The sequence below is a fragment of the Lichenostomus cassidix genome, chromosome 1Aa (assembly GCF_008360975.1).
Source record: "Lichenostomus cassidix isolate B80296 chromosome 1Aa, HeHo_3.0, whole genome shotgun sequence".
In the NCBI taxonomy this organism is placed as follows: domain Eukaryota; kingdom Metazoa; phylum Chordata; class Aves; order Passeriformes; family Meliphagidae; genus Lichenostomus; species Lichenostomus cassidix.
Window position 1 is genome coordinate 46,637,531 of NC_139480.1, and position 21,732 is coordinate 46,659,262.

Genomic DNA, 21,732 nt, shown 5'->3' on the forward strand with positions numbered 1-21,732 from the left:
CAATTAGCAGAGATAGCCCCCAGATGGTGTTATCAGGGCTGAGTCATGCTGAAGATAAAGGACATTGCCCCACCTGTTTTTAACAGGTTATGGAGACGGTGATAGAATATGTAATTTTGATTCTGCCTTCCATGTAACCTAAGACACGAAGGCTGGGCCAGTTAGAGATGGTGGTTATGCCTCTGTGATAACATATTTTAAAATAAATCAAAACATTATGGGCACACAGTTGTTTCTAGCCAGAGAAGGGGAGGAGGTGAGAACATGTGAAAGAACAACATGGAGACACCAAGTTCAGTGGAGGAGGGGGAGGAGGTGTTCCAGGCACCAGAGTCAAGATTCCTCTGCAAGCCGTGGTGAGTACCATGGTGAAGCAGGCTGTCCCCCTGCAGCCCATGGGGTGTAGAAGGGGATGCACAGATCCACTCGCAGCCCATGTGTAAGTCCCCACACTGGAGCGGGTAGATGCCTGGAGGAGGCTGTGGTCCAGTGGGAGTCCCAGTGCAGAGAGAGGGGCTTTGCTTCCAGGCTAGAGCAGCCTGTCCTTGGAGGACTGCACGCCATGGACAAGGGACCCATGCCACAGCAGTTTTGGGACAATTGTCTGCCGGTGGGATGGACTCATGCTGCAGCAGTTTTGGGAGGACTGCTGCTCGCGAAATGGACCCATGCTGGAAAGGTTTCACGGAGAGCTGTCTCCCGTGGTATGGTCCCCACAGTGCAGAAGGGGAAGGACTTCTCTCCCTAAGCAGCAGAAGAAGATCCTGGCAACGAACTGACCCAAACCCCACACCCTGACCCCCCTGTACTGTTGGTGGGAAGGAGGGAGGGGATGGGAGGAAGAACAGTGCCTTCAAGGGCTTATTTTATTTCTCATTATCCTCCTTCTGTCTCTGTTAGCAATAAATTCACTTTGTAACTTAAGCTGGGCCTGTTTTGCTCTTGGAGTGTTTCTCCCAGTCCCTTATCTTGACTTATGACTGCTTCATTAGATTCTTTTTTTTTTGCCTCTCCTCTGCCCAGCTGCATCAGGAGAGAGAGAGAGAGAGAGAGAGTGTGAGAGGCTGCCGTGGGTGCCTTGGCATTCGGCCAGGGTTAAACCACAACAAATTAAGACAAAGTATGGGAAAAAACAACACGTGTTAAAAAATCTCATAGTTATGTCAGGGTAGGAGATCTGAGTGAGCTTAATGAGCTGAAAATTTTGAAGAGTTATCGCAAGACCATCCAGGACAATTTAAAAACTATTTGGCAAACAGCTTTCCTAAAGGATTCTTTCTGATTTACCAGCACATTGTATTTCCTGAGAATATATATATTCTCTACTCAGAAAAAACATGGGCATACTTGTCACCGAAACTGCGGGAAAAAGAAAAAACCCTCTAACACTATATTTGAAGCGATAGAGAATCAGGCATTACTTTATTTTCTGGCTAGGATGTGCCTAGGAAAATATTCCAAGAACACATACCTTTAGAGAATTTTCCCCATAATTTTATACAGTCAAAACCCCATCGAGATACATTGTTTCAAACTTCATTGGACCAGAGTTGAGTAACCCCCGTTATTCAGTCTCATTGGATCTGAATCTCCTTGCCTCTGATGCTAATTAGATTTTTCATTCTTCAGTTTTTCTTATCATTCTTTTTCGGATCAGATGCCTTCATCCCTGCTGGAGGTGGAGTCTGAAGTAGATGTTTGTGATAGCCACTGATGTCCTATGGATGTTCTGTTAATGGCCTTTATCTTTCTGGTTATCTTCGGGGTCACTCCCAATCTGTTGATATGCTGAGTCTACCAGACCTCCTCTGGTAGAAAAATGCCCTGGAAAAAAACTTAAAATTCCTTTTCCCAGCATTAAGATAAGCAGAACTCTTTGACTAAGAGCTCGGAAAAGAATGATAAGAAAAATTGAAGAATGAAAAATCTAATGAGCCTCAGAGGCGAGGAGATTCGGATCCAATGAGAAACTGAATACTGAGAATTTGCTCCACTTTAGACCAATGAACACTGACCCCATACTTTTCTATGTATTTTTACTGCATAAAATATCTGAGAAATCGGGTAAAAGCCATGTATCATGGAATGATTCTCTCTGCACACCCAGGCTATGTGTGGATGAGCTGATTTCTGTGGTACATCCTGGCCAGAACAACATCCAGGCCAGATAATAAAGTAATGCCTTGACTCTCAAACACTGAAAATGTTGTTGGAGGGGTTGTTTTTCCCGCAGATCCAGTGACACAAGTGGTGAACACCACCAAGCCTAGCTGAATATTGCTGAATGCAGCCAAGCCCACACAGCAGTGCAGTTCAGGAGCAGTCAGTCCCGGCAGGGCACTGTGGTTCAGGAGTGGCGTGGTCCTGCCCAGGATATTTTTCCACACTTGTTTTTTGTTCTCTCAGGCTTGGGGAAGGAGAATGCCAGGCTACAGCAATGGCTGCCATTTTCCCCTTTGTCTCAGGAGACCACATGGTGCTGGTGATGGTGCTGTCCACCATCTTGTCTTTGTCTAGGGAGGGCACGTGGAACTGAGCCAAGGTGGTAAGCACCTCTGTATGTGTAAATCACCCTCTCTTTTGTCTACTTGTGTTGTTAATTGTTGCTGTTACTGTTCTTATTTTCAACCCATTACTGTTTGTTTTCAGTAGATTGTTATCTCAACGCAAAGTCTCTGCCTTTGTCCCTTTCTTGCCAGAGAGGGGCAGGGAGAAGGGGAGTGGTTTATTTGAACTTCAATTCCCAGCTGGTTTTAAATCACACCGTTCATTTTAACAGTCCTTTCCCTTACTTTTCTGAATTGCTTATATGAAGAAACAAAAACAAACAAAGCCAACATCAAAACCAAAACCCCAACAACAACCAAAAAAACCCCAAAAACATCTAAAATTATTCTTGCAGTTGTGGTTCTCCAGCTCATGGCTCTGGTGGTCCCAGAGCCCATCTTCAGAGTAGAAGTCTGAGGCAAAGAAATCGTTAAACATCTCTGCCTCGTTTATGTCCCTATTTGGGAAGTGACTGTCCTCAGAAAGTAATTGACCAATGTTATTTCTGGTCTGCCTTTTGCTATTAACATTTTTAAAGTCCTTTTTATTGTCACCCACAGCACTAGCCAGCTTCAGTTTAGCAAACAGCACCTCTGTAGTCCTCCTATGTCACCTGACCTTGCTTTCAATAGCCATACATTTCCTTTTTTTGCCTTAGCTTCAGAATATCCCTACTCTGTAACATGCACTGTCAGAACTGGAGCAGGAAGATTATGTATTATCCGAGTACCCCTCAGACTGTTCCTAGGCTCTTCATTTTACAGAACAATAAATTAATTCTTTTTTTTTTTAACACACATTTCATTTGTATGACTGATTAAAGCAAAAGGTAAATATTGGCAGTCTGCAGTGTATTATGACAGTATTAAGCCTTTAAAAGCCAGAAAAAAAATCAATTAGCTATACCAAAACTGTCAAATTCCCCTAAACTGACTGAATCCAGCTCTTTTCCGTGTCACCATCTCTTCAGAAATGCATCCACCTCTTAGCTCCACTATTCTTGGCATCATTCCAGCATCCTGAGCTTGACTGAAAGTGAACACTCCCCTTGCCTGATTTCCTCTGGATCATTTTCAGAAATAAATTTTCATTTTCAGAAAACTTTTGTTTTCATTCCAAGACTGAAGAGTTGAATGTTTAAATATATAAATATCTAAATATCTCTTAAACCATTCAACACATAGAAACGAGTATGTACACATACAACTTTTTGCTAAGCCACATATTCACTTTGAGTTCTTTGTGTAGGACAAAAGCCAAACTAAGATTTTCCTACCCAAAACCCCACTAAATCTGGGAAAAAAACAGCTGATATTGACCAGGAGAGGGAGACAAATGTGAACAGCCAACATCAGGACTGTTGGTGCTAATCCTAAATGGGACATATTGCATTAGACAGAATTTTTTCAAGTCCTGTTTCAAAGAGGGCCGGTGGTACCTGCCTGTTACAAAATAATCCATATTCAGTTGTAATGCAAATTTTTTTCCTAATTCCTTGAATTCCTGAAGGTTTCTACTTTCTTTTATTTGTTATTCTTATTCCTGCAGTTACAGATAAAAATCCAAATCCCTTCCCTAGAGTCTTTCAGAGACACTCTGACCTGTCTTTTCTAAGGAAACCACGGAGAGAGTACAAGGGAGAAGGACAGAGAGGTAGAGCAGTGACTTTCCCTTTGTTGGAACGGCCTTCCAGAGCCACAGCCAGGTCTCCCAACATTTGAAAATTATAAATAAAGTGTGAAAATGAGGGCATGCTTTGAACTGTATGAAAAATGTGAAAATGCAAGTATTTTCTTTTGGCATGAGGGCTCAAGGCTATGGATGTGGTGGGGAAGGGGAAGCAGTACTTTCTACAAAGGTCCTAGTCCCTTTAAGCAGAGACAGTTGTTTGCACACATCCTCCTGAGAGATAAGACTTTTTCTTCCTTTTTCTCTTAAATCATCTGTTTTACAGCTAGGCAGGAATCACGTGTTTTGAAAAGCCACATTCTTCTACTTCTGGAGCAGGAAGTCCTTGAAATATGCAGCATAACTGCAAACCACCACATTGTAATGAATTCCATGAATTTCACTTTTTTTCAGGCGTAACTTGGTAATGTGTGTGTGTGTGTGTGTGTGTGCGCACGTGTACATGTGCAAGTTTGCACATGCATAAATTTCTCTTCAGGTCGTTGTTGGGAGTGGTGGTGTTTCCTTCAGCAGGCAGTGAGGATAGTGTGTGAACAGCCTTCTGTAAAACACTGCAGCTGGTGAAGGGGGTTCTCATGCTGTGGCCGGAAAACTGGAAAAGTAGAGGTCAACATGCTTGATGATTGGGCTGTTGTTCAGCAGCAGTCCAGACCAAGTGAAAAAATACATCAACAGAAACTTCGTAAAGTTCACCAAAAAATATACAAAGTCCTCTATCTGGCACAGTAATGCAGAAACAGCTTGAACTGGTCCTGCGAGTAGGGATGACAAAGCAAGCAAGCCCTGGGCTTTAACACCCTCACCCTATGCATGAAGTCTGGGGTGTTCTAGATTAGACTTTGGCTCCTGCTGTGTTTCTGAGTGTCTGGTCACCTGGCAGCACCACAGGTTCCCCGTGCCCTTTGTTGTGCAAACAGTTGGCACCAGTTCACAGCCTCTTGCCTGGTGCTCCAGTTATTTCCTGCCACCCAGCGCTCAATCAGCAGCTGCACTGCAGCTAGACACTGAGCTAGTGAATGTATTGCTCAACACTGTCCACCATCTTGCTGTGGGTGGGGGAGCATTGGAGCAGTAAAAACTTTACTTCCTATTTTACTTGAAGAATCTCTACATTTTGCAAACATTTGTCACAACATATGAAGAAGATTACTTTTGCCTATTTTGTGTGCCATCCTTAAAATCAGTACACATATATTTACATCCAGTTTACATCCAGACATGGTTGTGAAAGGCCTGTGCGAGAAATTGCTACACCTAGTCCTTATATCCCTAAGGATGATGCATGTTTGACTTCCAGAGATTTAGGTTCAGGTACACATAGTTGCCTGTTCTCCTTAAGGAAGAATTGTTCAGGAACAGCTTGAAAGTGTAAAAAATTAACCTTGCCATGGCTTGCTGCCACAAAGAGGGTTGTTTACTCCTCCGCTACACCCCACACGTGTGGCAGACCTACTCTGCAGTTGGCTGCAGCATTTTGCTGGACTCTGGTGAGCCAGCTCAACCCACAGATCTGGCAGAACATTTCCCCTGGAGGATGGAAGTACAGTCTAGAATGTCAGTGAACTATATTGGCTTGGAAGGCGTCTGACAAATGCCAGAGCTAGCACAGGTGAAAGTGGGAAATATCTTCAGCAGCAGCTGCCTGCTAGCTCTATTCAATTGAGCATTAAACCAAAGCCAGGGAAGTGAGTGGCATACCTATATACCTACTCTTCCCCCTGAGGTGTGTAGGGTTGCTACCTCAAGGCCTTCAGAAGCATGGAGGCCTAAAAACAATGTTTGCACTGAAACTGCCAAAAGTGCAACAGAGCTGCCTAAAACTCAGGCACATATACCACTCCAGCATGAAATCATGCCTGACAAAACCACTCAGACACAGTTGTGCCAGCCACTGCCTCCAAAGAGCTGATAGACACCCTATGGCACCTCCAGGGTGAGGTGTGCTGTCTCCCTTCTGCTCCAGATGCTGCTGGAGAAAAGGCAAGTCAAACCTCCAGATAATATCTGCTCCAAAATGGAGTAGACCGGTTTCTTTTAGTCGGTAAGAATGCGGAGTGTGTTGGGAGGCTGAGGGAGGAAAGGAAGCAGCAGTGTTTTCTCTCCTCTTGGGCTGACATAGATAATGTGCTTATCTTCCTGGTGTCTGCATGGAGCTAACAAGAGAGGGTCACACCCAGGTTTGTCTCTTATACTGAGGGGGCTGACTGAGGAAATGGGCAGGCGGAAGGAGGCCTTTCTCTGCCATGGTGGCGGCTGGCAATGGAGGCACGCTGCTTGTAGGGCTGCGAAAAAAGGCAACAGAGCAGCTGGGGTCCCACGCTAGGAAAGCAAAAAGCCGTATGCAAGCATAGGACAGGCAGGAAGGAAAGCTGCACACAGCTTTCCTTTTCCGTGAGGAAACACGGGATGGGGAGTGCCCCAGGTGCAGCCATGTTCCTTCAGAGAGGCAGCTGTCACCAAAAACAGCAACGCTTGTTCTGCCTATTTCTTTCCCAAATGGAAAAAAACCAAATGTTCGAAACAGACAGTACTTCCCTGACTGTGGAGGAAAGAGAAATGTGGTTAGGAAGCCAGGGCAAAGAAAAAATACACATGGATTCAGGAGCAGCAGCAGCCCCCACAGACGCAGAGCAGCGGCGGGGGGCCGTGCCGGGCTGTGGGGAAGCCGCAGGGAAGCACGAGTTTGCGGTGCCTCTGGGAGGGAGGCCAGGGCAGGGGGGGAAGGAGAAGGAGGAGGAGGCGGGAGAAGGCTGGGGAAAAAGGAAGCAGATCCGGCGCGGGCCGGTTTAAGCCGGGTTGGGCCGGTTGGGGCGCTGCAAGGACACAACAGCTGGCGAGGCCGCCCCTGCAGCCGGGCGGGCGCTGCTTTCCGGGCCGGATCTCCCGAGCCCTCGGAGCGGGGCAGCGCGCCACCGCCGGCAGCCGCGGAATGGCCCAGGCACGCCCCGCCGCAGCCGGGAGCCGGAGCCGCCTCCAGGAGCAATCCGCTCCTGGCTTCCCGCCGCGCCCCGCGGGGCCCCAGGCTGGCGGCGGGGCGGGAGGCCGCGGTGTCGGGTTTCAGGCGGAGGAGCCGGCTGTGCGGCCGGGGAGGGAGGGGAGGGGAGTGGCGGGGGAAGGGCGCCCCAGGGCCGGGCCTGAGGGGCCGCTGCGGGCAACCCGCGGGGCATTGACCGCCCTTGGCACGGCCCAGCTGCCCTCGGGGAGCTGCTCCCAACCGCTGGTGCGTTCCCACTGTGCACATCCCGCCCCTGCCGGGCGGGAGCAAGGGGCTGTGCTGGCCCGCGGTGGGCCTAGAGTGCGGCAGGGAGGACAAGGCTGTGGGGCAGCGCCGCTGAAACATCCTAGGGTGGGTGGGGAGCCTTTGGATCGCTGGTCATGCATTGAGAAAGGAGCCTGAGTTTTGTCGGTAACCCTTTGGCGCAAGTGTTTGGACTGAAATGCCGGTTTTTTGGGTTCCTTTTGCACTGTGTTTGCAAATACATGAGTATTACATTTGATCTACCGCGGTACCTTTCAAAGTACAAAATGGCATCTGAACCCGTTTGTAGGGGAAACAACAATGCCCCTTAAAATACTCTCGCTGGTTTACCTGCTGTAGCTGATACAAATCTTACTAATAAAGTGTCTTGTCAGTGGAGCATTGAACCACACACTCTTGACTTTCTTTGGGTAACAATTTCACGCTTTAATACTTAACGTCAAAGAAAGTGTATTTTTATTTTCTTCAGCCTAAATCACTGTTAATTACACTGTATTTTCTAAATCCATTTCCAACGACCATCTACAGCAATAGTAAGTTTATCAACTTTTAACAAACAGTACACTTTTCACCTGTACCCATTACTTGAATGGAGACAAACTCAATTACTGGTCTCCATATTCTTTTAGTTTTTCTGTCACACTGGGCTGGTATCAGCAATATACACTGGCTCGTGGTGTTTCAGCCTAACAGCTAACTCAAATCATGTGACAGTCATACTGAAGAGCAAAGAACAGCCTTGTCCCTTCTTTTTATATTAGCCCAGATCTTTCCATGTGTCTTTAATCTTCTCATGGGTGTTTGATCTGCCTCTAGTTTCAGTATTGCATCTCTGCCTCTTCTACTGGGTGATACTGTTCTCCAGATAACTCTGATAAATGGAGAATGCTCCTTACCCATCTGTCCATCACTGACAGTGGTTTAACTGTTTGTGTTGGGGTATTTTTGTTCCTTGGTGAGTAACCATAAGTCAGTTTTTCATTGCTCGCACAGCTTTGGCAGAGGTGGGAATAGAGATGCAGACAACATGCTCTTTTGCTCAGTTGTCTGACCCATCTAGAGTCTGTCATTTATACACCATTGATAAAAAATGTGACAACACAGCAGTATTCTCACAGATCTTGCCAGAAGTGGAGCTGCTCTGATAACTCCAAAGCAGTCACAGGACATAATCTAGCTCAGGCAGAATCCAAGGGTGTAGGAAGACATAGGAGGTGTATTTAGTTTTTCAAAAGTGCAGAGAAGTCAGTATATGTAAATTTGGACAAATCTGGGTTTTATTAGCACTAACTATGGACAAAGTCACAGAACCAAAGGTGTTCTAGTTTCAGCTCAATGTGATTAGTAGAAGAGTCAGCTGCTCATATCCTTATTTCTCTGCAAGAAGATACATAAGTAAATAAAGCTTAGCAGCAGGCACTCTTTCTCCTTATCAAAGAAAAATTAATGAAACAAGGGGTGCTTACTATTTGTATTGGTTACTACAGTGCAATCAGCTGCAGTGGTTTGGGTAAGTCAGCTGTGCTGTACTACCCTGATACTTCATGTTGTCAGAAGAATGGGGATAAGTCCCCTCATGTACTGTGGAATTAAAATTGTTTTGAAATGCATGGGATAGATTATCCTTCCAATACTAGCTCACCTTCTGGTTTGGGTTTTCTTTCCCTGTTTTAATAATAAAATGTGTACCTGTGGCCCGTCAGAGGAAAAAAGAGACAAAATTGAACATTTCTGTTCTTTTGTTTCACAGATATTTTGTGTTGAAATATTTCTGCACTTCAGAAAGTTAGACTTGATTATCTATGTCACCAGTACAGAACTGTAAACTCCTGTTGCAGACAGATTTTTTTACCCATGCTGAATTGAGAAGTGTGACTCAAAGAGTAAACTGTTTTCTGCATGTGTCTCTTAAATATCAGTGAATATGTGTTGCTTCAGTTAGACTTACTGTGTTAATTTTGACACATTTGAAGTGTATTGAATTTTTATAAGATAAAAAATGTGTCTCAATCATAAAAGATCTTTTTTCTCTCTTCTTTTACCCAAACATCTCCCCCAGAGTGTTTATAATTGCATTGGGGTGTAACCATAAGAGTGAGTGTCAAATAAGTGAGTCAAACATGAAGTAGATTTTTTTGTTACTTGGATATTTCAGATGTCGTGGTTAATACATTGCATGGTGACTTTATGTTTTGGCACTTTAAAGGAACAACATCGTGTCAGCTGTGTCACAGATCCTTTTATAAAGTAGGCATGAAGAAGATTTGTTCAAACAAGATGAGAGTGAGTTAAAGAGAATTGCTGAAGTTCACTGCAAGTCACGTCATGTACAGGACATCCATCATCTGACTGCTAACTGGTAGGCTCTGCTACTCTGTTCAGATTTACATTTTTAAATAAAAATGTACATTTTTATTTAAATTTTTTACATTTTTAAATAAAAATGAATTGGCAGTCATTTTTCATCTGTGTGCTAAGACTAGAATTGAACATTCCATATCTGTAGGAACAATTAGGAATACCACAAGTATCTAAAGCCATGTAGGATGTTCAGTGAAATATTTTGCTTTCATTGCTTTTTATCCACTGTTGCCTAGGCAACAACAAAGTTTGAATATAGATCTGCAAGATAAATGAAAGAGAAACAGTCTTTTTAGTGTAAATTTTTTGTATACATGCATACTGTAAAGCATTGCTTAGTAAAATTGAATACTTACAAATGGAATTTGTTGATTTAGTTTTCAATCTGCCAGATGTTTTTAATGGAGTATAAAACCATAGCACTAACAAAATATTCTTCCAGAAGATCTTGGAGCATCTTCTTTTTGTCACTGTCTTGTCTTTGAACATAACATCTTGATCAAACTTGAGTTTGTGTAATTACATTTGGTCAGCTCAAGATTTAAGCCACTGCGGTATACAGCATGTGTTCGCAGCATTACAGAGGTATTTTGTTCTGCCCTAGAGCTGGCTGAATTTTAACTATGCAGACAGATTGCTTAAGGATAACCAGAAGTGGAGGGTTTGGAGCCCAAGTCTTACGAGAAGTGGCTGAGGGAGCTGGGGGTGTTCAGTGTGTAGAGCAGAAGGCTCGGGAGAGGCCTTTTCACTGCACAACTGCCTCAAAGGAAGCTGTAGCAAGTGGGGGTCGATCTCTCTCCACATAGCAAGCAACAGGACAATTGCAAATGGCTTTGAGTTGCACCAGGGCAGGTTTAGGCTGGATATTAAGAAAATTTGGTTTACAAAAAGGATTGTCAAGCACTGGAACAGGTTGCCCAGGGAAGTGATGGAGTCACCATCCCTGGAGGTATTTAAAAGATATGTAGATGTAGCACTTAGGGACATGGTTCAGTGGTGGACTTGGCAGTGCTGGGTTAATGGTTGGACTTGAAGATCTTAGAGGTCTTTTCCAATACTTCTTTCCCACACTTCCAGTACATGTTATTTTGTTTCACAAGGTCTTGGCCATCTGCAATGTACAGAATTAATCAAAATTACACAATAAAGGAAACATCCACAAAAGCCTTGTGGTTTTTGATCGAGATAGAAGTTGTGTAGTAGGCCACCATTGTTCGTCTGAGCATTGGTTTTTTGGGTTTTTTTTAACAGTTTACACCTCTGAGAAGTCTCTAGATCTGTTATTAAGCTGTGCCTTGGCTAATAGCTTTTGTTGGTTTTAATTGTAAAAAAGTCTGATTCATTCTGTTAGTGTTTGGTCAGTTTTTAACTTACTGCTCAAACAAAGAAATCTGGGCTCTCTGATAGTTCTTATCCTTACAACACTTGAACAGTATGTTGTTTCCCCTTCTTTGCAGACATATTGATGCTGTCTGGTCACTACTTTTTGACATTTTCTTTGCTTCCTCTATCTTCTTAAGAATTCAACACGATTTCATCATTTTTGTTATGCATACAAAATAAATCAAAATCTTCGTTGCTGTAGCATTTAGGAAATGTTTTGCACCTTGTTACTATTGAGGATTAAAATGCAGACAATATGATACACTTCTAAGATAAGTAATTGCTTATCTGTGTTACTCTGTTTGCTTCATTTTCTATAGCAATTTATAGATAAAAACCATTAAATTTATAGATAAATTTTTAATAGATAAATTTATAGATAAATTTATTTATAGATAAAAACCGATAAATTTATTTATAGATAAATTTATAGGTAAATTTATTTATAGATAAAAACCACTGTAACTGCGTTAGAACTTTACATGTAGTTCTTTGATTCTCATTTAGCTTTCTTTAACAGCTAGAGTAAAAACTGCTTCATTTATTCACTTACTTTAGGGAATTCTAATTACCTTTCACTGGAAAGGGGCATGTTATGTCCTTCAGGATAAGTGAGACCAGAAGTAGTCTGATTTCAGGGCAAGTTTACTGTTGCTCCAAAATTTTCCAAATCTGTGAGAGCAAGAGAGATGGTTCTCCACGTTGGGTTCTTGATCACAGCAATAAGAACCTTGGCAAATAATGTATTTAGAGAATGAAATGTTTTTTTCTCCTGTACAGTTAAGTCAAATGGAAAAACAAACAAACCAACAACAAAAGCCAACACCAAAACAAACAAACAAACAAACAAAACCCAGATTAATTAATTTTGCTTGGAGCATTTCAAAATACTTTCCAGCTGAGATTAAACATGGAAAATTCTTAAGGCTTAATATAAAAAATTAAGGCACAAAAACGCTTTTAAAAAATCTCAGACAAAAATTTATTGCAATTAAAACTATTCTGAACCCTCGATAATGATGTATTAGCAAAGCATTGTTAAAATAAAAGTAATGAATAATGGGGACTCACAAGAAATAAATTTTAAAGGTAGATTGAAAAAAGACAATAAGTGATGGGGGTTGGCAGAGTGTTGTGGTCTAGGAATTCAGTGTCCCTACCAAGACTCTCCAAACCACACTGCTGCTCTCTCTCACTCCCCCATTTCCCCCTCTCCTTCTCCAGTGTGATGAGATACAGAGAATTGGAGACAAGAAAGACAAAGATCACAGGTTGAGATAAGAGCAATTTACTGGAAACAGCGATGAGATATGAAAATGAACAGGAACAGCAACAATACTAATGATAGAGGGTGTAAGAAAATAAATCATTTTCACAGGAAAAGAATGATAATAGACAACACTGGAGGATTCCCTCTGCCCCATTTTCTAAACCAGAAGAAAAACATTATCCGTGGAAGAGAGCCCCTTTCCCCTGTCCCGGCAATGATATGAGGTGGTACAGAATAACCATCAGGTCCTAGTACTGCCCCCTCCGGAATACTTAAAAAATTAACCCTGACACAGAGGAAAGGAATAAGCCAGGAAGAAGGTTAAATGAAGAGTAAAACAGAGAAAAAGTAGGAATTAATGAACAAGTAGATTTGCAGCCTTACTTACAGAAGTCCCTTGGAGATCAGAATACCTCCACAGACCTCAGTAAAAGGCCTACTTTTTTTCACATAGATTTATCTTCTAAATGTTAAAAAGCTTTGTTTGCTGTAGTGTAGCTTAGAGTTCATAGCACAAAACATCTTGGTGCAGCAGTGCAGACTATGGTTTATAAACGTCCATGTTTACAGGACTTTAAGATATGAAATGGCTAAGTTAATTGTGATTCATCTGGTCTTTAGCAGTCATTGGGCTTTACCTCAGAGCCAGGATAAGGTTAGTAATGTAATATTACCTGGAGATACCTTTTCAATGACATTCATTGATTGGTCAACAGCATTCGTCTGAGTTACAGTTTTTACAAATGCATTTTTCTGATTTCCACAGTTTACCCATGGGTGGTGGTGGGGGTTTTAATGAACATGCTCTATAATACTTCTTTGCCTGAACTGGACTAAGGAACTTTAAGCATTAATTTTTCATTGTGCTGGAAGAGTATCTCACTTCAATTAAGCAACAACTGCCTTGTTTCAATCAAGATTTGAAAATTTTGCACTCCTTTATAGTTCCAGAAAATGTTTTCTGTCACCAAATATGTGCATGTATTGGCAAACAAAGCAGGCAAATATCAGACCTGTATGGGAGAAATATATTTTGCCAGTGGTTTTTTAAGAAAGTGTGTCCTGATATTAGGTTCCTGCTGATTTCAGGCAATATCACTGTGTACAGTTTTTCTGAAGAAATGGAGTTAATCGAAGAGTCTCCTGCTTCCATTGTAATTTTTATCCTACTAGAAGTAATTCACAGTTCTCCAAGTCTGAGCAATAACTTGGGTAATTATATACAATATTGCACCGGTTCTGGATCACACATTGCCCCATACTTGCATTGTGTATCCCTTGGCTAGAAGTAAGGAATGTGTGTACTGAATGTCATGGATTTCACATGCATATTTTTTAACAGTTCCTCTTATTACAGCAATTCATTTGTTAAAACAAGTTATTTCTTGTTTTTCTCTCATTGTTTGTGAGTTCTTTTTCATTAATGCTGAGGTTACACAAAGTGTTCAGTGTTTGATAGCAATATCAAACTTTTGGAATAGATTGGAATAGCTTTCCAAATGCCAACAGTTGTATATAAAAAACTGTTTCCTAGAGTGAGAGAAAAATGCTGAAAACTGATGAGACACTGCAGCAGAATTCCAAATACCACTAATTCATGTCTTGCTAATGAGTGTATATCATAGTTCCAAATTTTTCTCCATGTAATTTGAACAGGACACATATTTTCAAGCAAACTGTACTTCCATATCTAAAATGAAAAGGTGGAAGTACTTTGAAGTCTTACTGTGAAATGCTTGATGCAATCAGCACTATGAAACCAGTGAAAAACAACAAAACGTGTTTATCTTTCTTTACACTTACATTAGGATTGCTTTAAAAAGGGGGAAGGAGAGAGAATTTTACTCATTGATCATTCCGATAGCTCACAAGTGAACAATAGTGTTCTAACCAAAAGCCTGTGTCTGTAATGGAAATCCTCTCCCACACCCTTCCAGGCTGACCTTCCCTTCCCCCATCTACTATAGCTCGTATTTCAGAGCTGAGCTGGTCGCCAGCAGACTGTGAGCTGCCGGCAGGAATGCATTATTTGCTTAAAAGAAAAACAGAGGCGCAACCATTAACTGCCCCACTTCCCACAGGACAAGACAGATTTCTATATAAGACATGAACTTGCAAGTCTTCATTGGTACAGCAAATCTCATCAAACCCATCATGTGTGCCCACCTAAATGAGGGCTTTATCATGATCAAGAGGCTGCATCTCCTCACAGAAAGCTGAGTAGATCATGGCAGCTAACTTGTCCCTGTGTTCTCATGTGATTGAGTCCTAAAGCCAGGTCCAGATTGTTGTTCTCATGTGATTTAGGCAATCTGCTTACATCTGGTAGGCAGACAAGACATGAATCAATAAAAGCAAAGTTTATAAAAGGGCACCATGATTACACTGTTGTCCTTGTGCACAGGACATTTAACGGCAGGTCTTGCCTCTACTAGGAAATGTTTATTTTGTACCAGTAGATTTATTTTGTACCAGTAGATACATTTTGTACCAGCAGACACTGAAAGTGGATATGTATCAATAGTTGAGGTTCTTCTGCCCCTGCTTTGAACAAAAATTGGCAGCAGTGCCTCTTGCACTGTAGCTGCATCTATTTGAATTTTTGGCCCTATGGCTCCATTAGTCACAGAGACTGGGATGGCTGAATTTTCTTTAGCTTTGTCAGTCCAACTCTAAGAAATCAGGAAGAACGGTTGGAAAACCTGAAATTAAAAATTCAGTATTAGAAAAGTTTTATAAAAGCCAGGAATATTTTTGCTTTTTTTCTTCTACATGTTTTCTTTGGCAATGCATATTCACCCACTACTAATCATCAACCATAATTGCAGCATTTGTGTTAATGTGTGCACACTGTGCTTGGAATATATTCTGATTCCCAGATAAGTTTTATGTTTAACTGCAAGAGGACTTTTCCATGGAATTAGGAGTGATGAGACAAAGGAAATTACTTGGAAAAATGGCTAGACATAGAGTGACATGATGGCAATATAACAAACTCAACAATGATCATCTATAAATAGATTAACAAATTAAGCCCAGTGGCATTGGCTACTGTATGGGAAATTTTATTCAAATAAGCGTTCAGACGTTTTTCCCTTGAAATACTCATATTTGTCAAAAAAACATTATTTATGTCATATTACCATGGTAAGTGTGGAATGGAGAGAGTTTTCCCTACCAAAGTTCAGCATTTTAGGATGACATTGCAAAAAAAAGAAAGGTCAAGGGCTGTCTGTATAAATGAAAAATTGTGAATTAAGATGGGGTGTAAATTTTTGAGCACAACAGCTATTCTCACCCCTTCCTGGCTAACACGGAGACGACTCATATTCTGTTTTTTATTATCAATGTTACATTGGCAAGTAGACAAACTCTCAATTACAATGTTTGTTTTAACCACACTTTGTGGTTAGGTTGACTTGGAAGAGGCAGTAAATTTAAAAGTGCAGTGGCTGCTCTTAAATAACTGCAGGATATTGGATAACATGGATATTCCTTATTCAGAACAAAAATACCTACACGTGGATCTAATCAGCAAGAGCTTCATGTGTAAGCAAGTGTTAATAAAGTATTTACTTAGAGTCTAAGTGACAAAATTTGTCAGTCAAAGAGCAGTTATTTATTCATTCCACTTAGAAGATACAAATCTGAGTCCATGCAAGACTTTTGTATAAGAAACTAAACCAGACCATCCCTGAGCTCGGTTAGAGCATTATGTAGGCAAGGTGTCAGAGAGGAGGTCGGCAAGCCATCTTTCATTTTCCCCCTGCCTCTGGACCCATCTTAAAGCCAGATACATCCATTTTCTAACTGAAAGAGGTCTAAAGATGCAGTTAACCGCGAAGAAGGGATCTCCTAAGCACTAAATAGCTAGAGATCCTTGAGCAGACATGTTGATGAGCCCTGGGTCTAGAATTACTGAGTCACAAATGTTTTTGACTTGATGTATTTGAGAATATTCAGCGTCATTGTTATCTCCCAGCCTCAGCAGATCAAAACAGTTTCAGAGAGGACACAAGTCTAGACTTGTGTGCACAGGTTTCCCATTGCCTTTATCTTTTTGCCTCTTTATTGTTAGAAGGATGGATTCTCCCCAGCCCGTGGAGGGAGACAATCCCATGCCCAGATCATTGTATGGGAAGGCATAGATAGGAGCCTTGTAAATCTCTTTTTTTTCCAAGTGGGGAAGAAGATACTGTCAGTTCACAGTTTCCAGGAGGTGATGGCTACTGTGCTGGAAATGCTGACAACTCCAAGAGTGTTGCGTAAGAGCCAGTTAAACCTGTTACACAAGTATATGAGTTCCAAGGCACTATCACACTCCAGAGCTGCTCTGGAGGCCTTCTGTTTTTGCACTTCAGGAAGGCCTATGTACAGTGCTGCTTGTGGCATGTCCTTCCAAAAGTGGATGGAAACAGTTGCCAAATTTTTTTTCTGATTTCAGGTTTCAGTGCCAAGGGATGTGGGAAAGATTTCTGAGCAATAGAAAATCCTCTAACCACTGCTTGTGGCTTAAGCTCTTGCTATCTCATACTTTGTTACTATTGCAACTATCAGTGAAGGAATGGGTTGAATGCATGCAGCAGCAGCCAGGTCAGCTGAACACGAACCTTGTGCTTGCAAGCTCTTGAAAGAGGCTCCACCCTCATCAAACCAGTCCTGTCTAGATTCCTTCTGCTGCCCTCCCCCACAAGAGGTGACTGGCGCTGGAGCGTGAACCTTTGTACACCATCTTCTCCAGCCAGGATGACTAATGCTATCTGCATGGCAGTGCCATGGAAACAGTTGTTAGGAAGGCAATAGACCAAGCCCATGAGCAAGGATGGTGTCATGAGCAAGAGCTTTTCAGGACCTCGAAACCTCATCTGACACAGCTTCTCCTGGTGCTCCCACAGACATAGCCCTTCAGGAGGTGACCTAAAATAGTTCTTCCAAATATTGTTTTCTCAGCATCAGGTCCCGACTCTCAAGGTGTTTATTCCTCCTCATACTTCTCCCTCACTAATGCAATTTATCCCCTCTCAGTGAATCAGATCAAGGGTGTGTGAAGTTGTGCTGTTAATTAGGTCACTGGAGAGGTGGGTGAAAAAAAAAGAAAACCAACCCAAAGTATATTCCCCTCTGTAAAGTTACATTTCAAACTGACAATTTCTGTTATCTGGTGTAAAGTATATCTCCACAAAGGGCGAATCATCACAGGAAAAGGGGTGGCACGCAACTATGGGTAGGAGCAAGCAGCTGACCTTTGCATCCCTGTTAAGCTGACATCAGCCCCAACACCAGCCTGTGGTGTGATGGGGCAGCTGGTGTTCTCTTCCTTCTCTAGTTGAGTGTTAATAATAGTAGAACAAAGTACAGAATCACAGAATTACCAGGTTGGAAGAGACCTTCAAGATCATCAAGTCCAACCTCTGTCCTAACACCTCAACTAAACTAAACCATGGCACCAAGCGCCACATCCAGTCTCTTTTCCTGCAGGTGTTTTTGAAAGAAAACTCTCTGCCTTGGATAGAACACTGACAGTGACAGTCTTTGTTTAATCACAGAAGAGGTGAGGTGTGGGTAGGAGTATATGAACTTTTATACCCACTCTACTTCTTCCTTCCTCTTGTGGTTCTTCTCTGAGAGAAGACCTGTATGAAAGCAAAAAGAAGTTTAGTTGCTGTGGTTTTACTGTAATAAGCCTTCCAGCAAAGGTTGCCTACACAAGAACTGTGTTGTAGAAGGAATACGTGAAGTAGAGGGATATGAACGCTACTTCCTCAGACAGTAACTGTCAGCTCATTTTGTACATGCTGAGAACCACCAAGCAAATGAATCACTTTCAGTCACTCCTAGCCAGGAAAAACCTGGCTGACAGATTCTGGTTTATTCATCCTTTTAGTTTAGTTTTTTAACACCTGTGGCACCATCCTGCCTTTTCACAGTAAGAGTACAAGAAGGTCCCTTCTCTGCTCCTTTTACCTTTTGCTGTTCATCTGCCATGTTCTATTTGTTTTTCTTAGCCAGCTGAGTCCAATTTCCTCTCTGTGCTGTTCTTCACCTTTTTCCTCCCTTCCCCCACATCTTAATTATCACATAATTCTGTGATTTTTTTCAGTTTTTTTCCTGTTCCTGTCAAAAATTATTGTAAAAAATAATAATTAAAAACAAGTTTTGACAACATTGGAAAAAAGCAGGTAATTTCATTTGCCAACCTACAGTCCCTAGAGAGAAAATTATCTTGCCTATAAGACAGAAAAACACTTTGAGAGAAACAAAGCAGAAAGCATTAGAGAAAGTTGGGTTCTAGCAAGATGTTTCTCTGGGCATTCTACAGCAAGGAAAGCATTACTTTGGTAGAGTGGTTCAATCTAGTATGCTTTCTCCTACAGTAATCAGTGCTAGTTGATTCAGAGGAAGGTACAAACTGAGGACTATCTCAGCTAACTATCCCATAAAAAGTCTCTTTAACAGTTCTCATACTCCCAACAGAGCTTGTCTTCACTTGACTTTACCTTTTTGGCCATTTTATCTTGGGAGACATGTAAAGGTTAATTTGCACATTCATCACACAACTGATCCGGATTCTAAAAGCTCTTCTTTAAGATTAGACTGTCTTCACTGACAAAAAGGGGTTGTGCTTGTGTACATTCCTAAAATTTCTCTCTGTGGAACACTAGAGGAGACAAACACCTGGACAATGACCACTTCACTACAGTTAGACAAGGCCAGCATTATGCTCTAATACAGTCTAACACAGGCTTTCCACTCACGAGGTTAGATGTATTGTTGCAAAAACCACAAGGCTCTGACTTTCATTGGATTTCCTAGCAAGATGGTTACTAAAACGGAAAAACCCTGTAATTTTGTCTTTTAAAACGACAGGCTGCTACTTGCTTTCCTCTGGAATCTGCTGGTTGTTTTTTCCCTTCCTTTTCCCCCCTATTTGAATACCATTCTTATGTGATGACTCATGGCAGGAAACAGGGCTGCCTTGCATCCTTGTGCAAGCCCCAGAAGGCATATGTAGGTCAACAGAGCATGTACAGAACGTCCTGCAAACTTGAATGCAATGCAGAGCACACTGTGAGTGCTTACACTTAGAATTCACAAGTGCTGAAAGTACTGGTGGAACACTATCTCCTGGGGGGAGAAAAGAAAGGGAAATCCAGTAGCAAGAAATGACATCTGCTAGGAAAAATCCAGAGCCGTCCTTTTTGAGAAACTCCTTTGTTTCGGATTACTCTTTGCTGTTTTCTAGAGGTGCAGAAACTAGAGAAGATACTGAAGTTTAGGTAATGTGCATATTCTGATTAAACTAAATAAATGATAGAATTGTGTGGTGACCCAAATAGCTTTTTCTACTATCCAGCTTCTTGTGTTGCTTCTACGCCTTTGCTGGACAACAGGTCAATCTTTGATTCATAGACAGTCACAACCTGTATGTGTTGAGAAGTTCTGTCCAAACACTAGTCACATTTTCCAACAGTGTCACCCATGACTCATGTGGAAAAGAGCGTGAAGCCTAGTCATGAAGAAAAAAAAGTTCTAAGGTTTGTTCAGATCTGTAGAGCCCAAATAATATAATCTGGTTTGCCATTTCACTTCCAGAAAGTTCCAACATCTACTTCATGCTACAAGTCATGCCTGGGGAACTTAAATAGACTTCTGAGGACATTGCAGATAGCTGACATTGGGCTGATGTAAAGCTGGTTCTTTAAAACAGAACAGAAAAGTTGACACTGATGCAGCCAATCTTGGAGTTATTTTTTCCAAGCACCACTCCTGTGTATGATTCTACTGCGTCAGTTTTTGACAGCGAAATTTCCCTGTTTCTCAAATTGTCTTTCCATCAATACAAATACTGATTAGAGAAGCTGTGATTCTGACTGTGCATAAAAGGGTAAGCTCACAGGTTCATAATGCATAAATTTCCCTGCCAGTAACCTCTTTCAGTAGAACTGGGAATAAATGTAACACCAGTTAATTATTGTGATCTTATGCTTTATCCTCTCAGCTCCTTAAGATCTCCTGGGGTCATTTTGGAAATATTCCATCTTTTTTATTATTTATTCAGCCCCGAAGTGCCAGCGAATTTATCTACCCTGGGACTGTGAGCACTGGTTGTCAGAAGTACTTTCTAATCAGAGAGAAATTGTTTTTTAAAAAATCCTTACACTGCAAGGAAACAATCTGCCTCTCCTAGTGCCAACAAAACTACAAAGCAGTGCTGGATAAATTTCAGACCTTAAATCTTTCTGCAGTGATACAAAATGGAAGTAAAGTTGGAAGCACAGGGAAGAGATGAAGTCTGACTTAGTTTCACTCTTTTATGTGTCAATCACAGAGAGAGAAAGGCTCAAAAAAAAATAGCAGATTCCTGTTTGATATACGCTGTATATTTCCCTCGCAGCAGCACTGAAAATGTGTCTGTTAGACAATTCCAGTTATCAAAAGCACACACTGTTCCTGGGAAACATAAGCCATATACAAAGGTCAGGAAACCTCTTGTAAGGAGCAGTTTTTACCTCTCTCGTTTGAGAGGTTAGGACTCTTTGCTTTGGACTGGAGAGAAGTCATACAGAGAGGGGTTTGAAAAGGGTCAAATGAGCTACGCAGAGGCTGAGATGAGCAAAGAGATGAGCTGAGATGAACTGTTCTGCAAAGAAAGGGTTTCAGCTGAGGTCCTTGGAGAAAACTATCCATCTCAGCTCTTTCAGCTTCACCCAGTTAGGCTTCTTCTTGTTCACCAGTCATGTCAAGGAGAGGCATCAGATCAGTGAATTCCTTTCAGCCATGTCTTTATCTAGCCTCCTCTGCTGAGGGTTACGCTTGTGCTCAGTGGGGAACAGATTTCATTGCACTGTGTGTTGGAAGTGGCTTCCATCTGGTTTTTATACTGTGAATTCTGGATTCTATGTAATTATTTTAGCCCAGGTTTTAAAATAGATCCAGATAGCTTTGCAAGAGATTTCACCTGCTAAGCACCATTTCTCCTGTGCTGTTAGTGAGCCGCTGAATTTCCATTTGTAGGGTATCTCAACCAAGGACATCTTGAAATTGTAGCATGGTGTTTATTTATCATGCTCTGATACTGTGTGAACATGAACTTTTCAGATTAGGCATTGCCAGTTGAGGACCCTGAGCATGTTAGGAAATTTTGTAGACTTTGCTTTTGGCAATTTTTTCATCATCCTGATAGATAATCTCCATTGGTTCGTCTCCTGATTGTCTTCAGATA

The 21,732-nt window shown here is 41.8% G+C and overlaps 1 long non-coding RNA gene across 1 annotated transcript; it reads right to left on the reverse strand.

Annotated features, from left to right (window-relative positions):
- Nucleotides 1–7,927: 7,927 nt before the first annotated feature.
- LOC146443667 (uncharacterized) lies at nucleotides 7,928–14,783 on the reverse strand. Its single transcript, XR_014848930.1, has 3 exons — nucleotides 14,676–14,783; nucleotides 11,812–11,969; nucleotides 7,928–10,967 (listed from the first exon to the last, which is right to left on the reverse strand). It is a non-coding gene; the product is annotated as an uncharacterized LOC146443667 (long non-coding RNA).
- Between the last annotated feature and the right edge of the window lie 6,949 nt (nucleotides 14,784–21,732).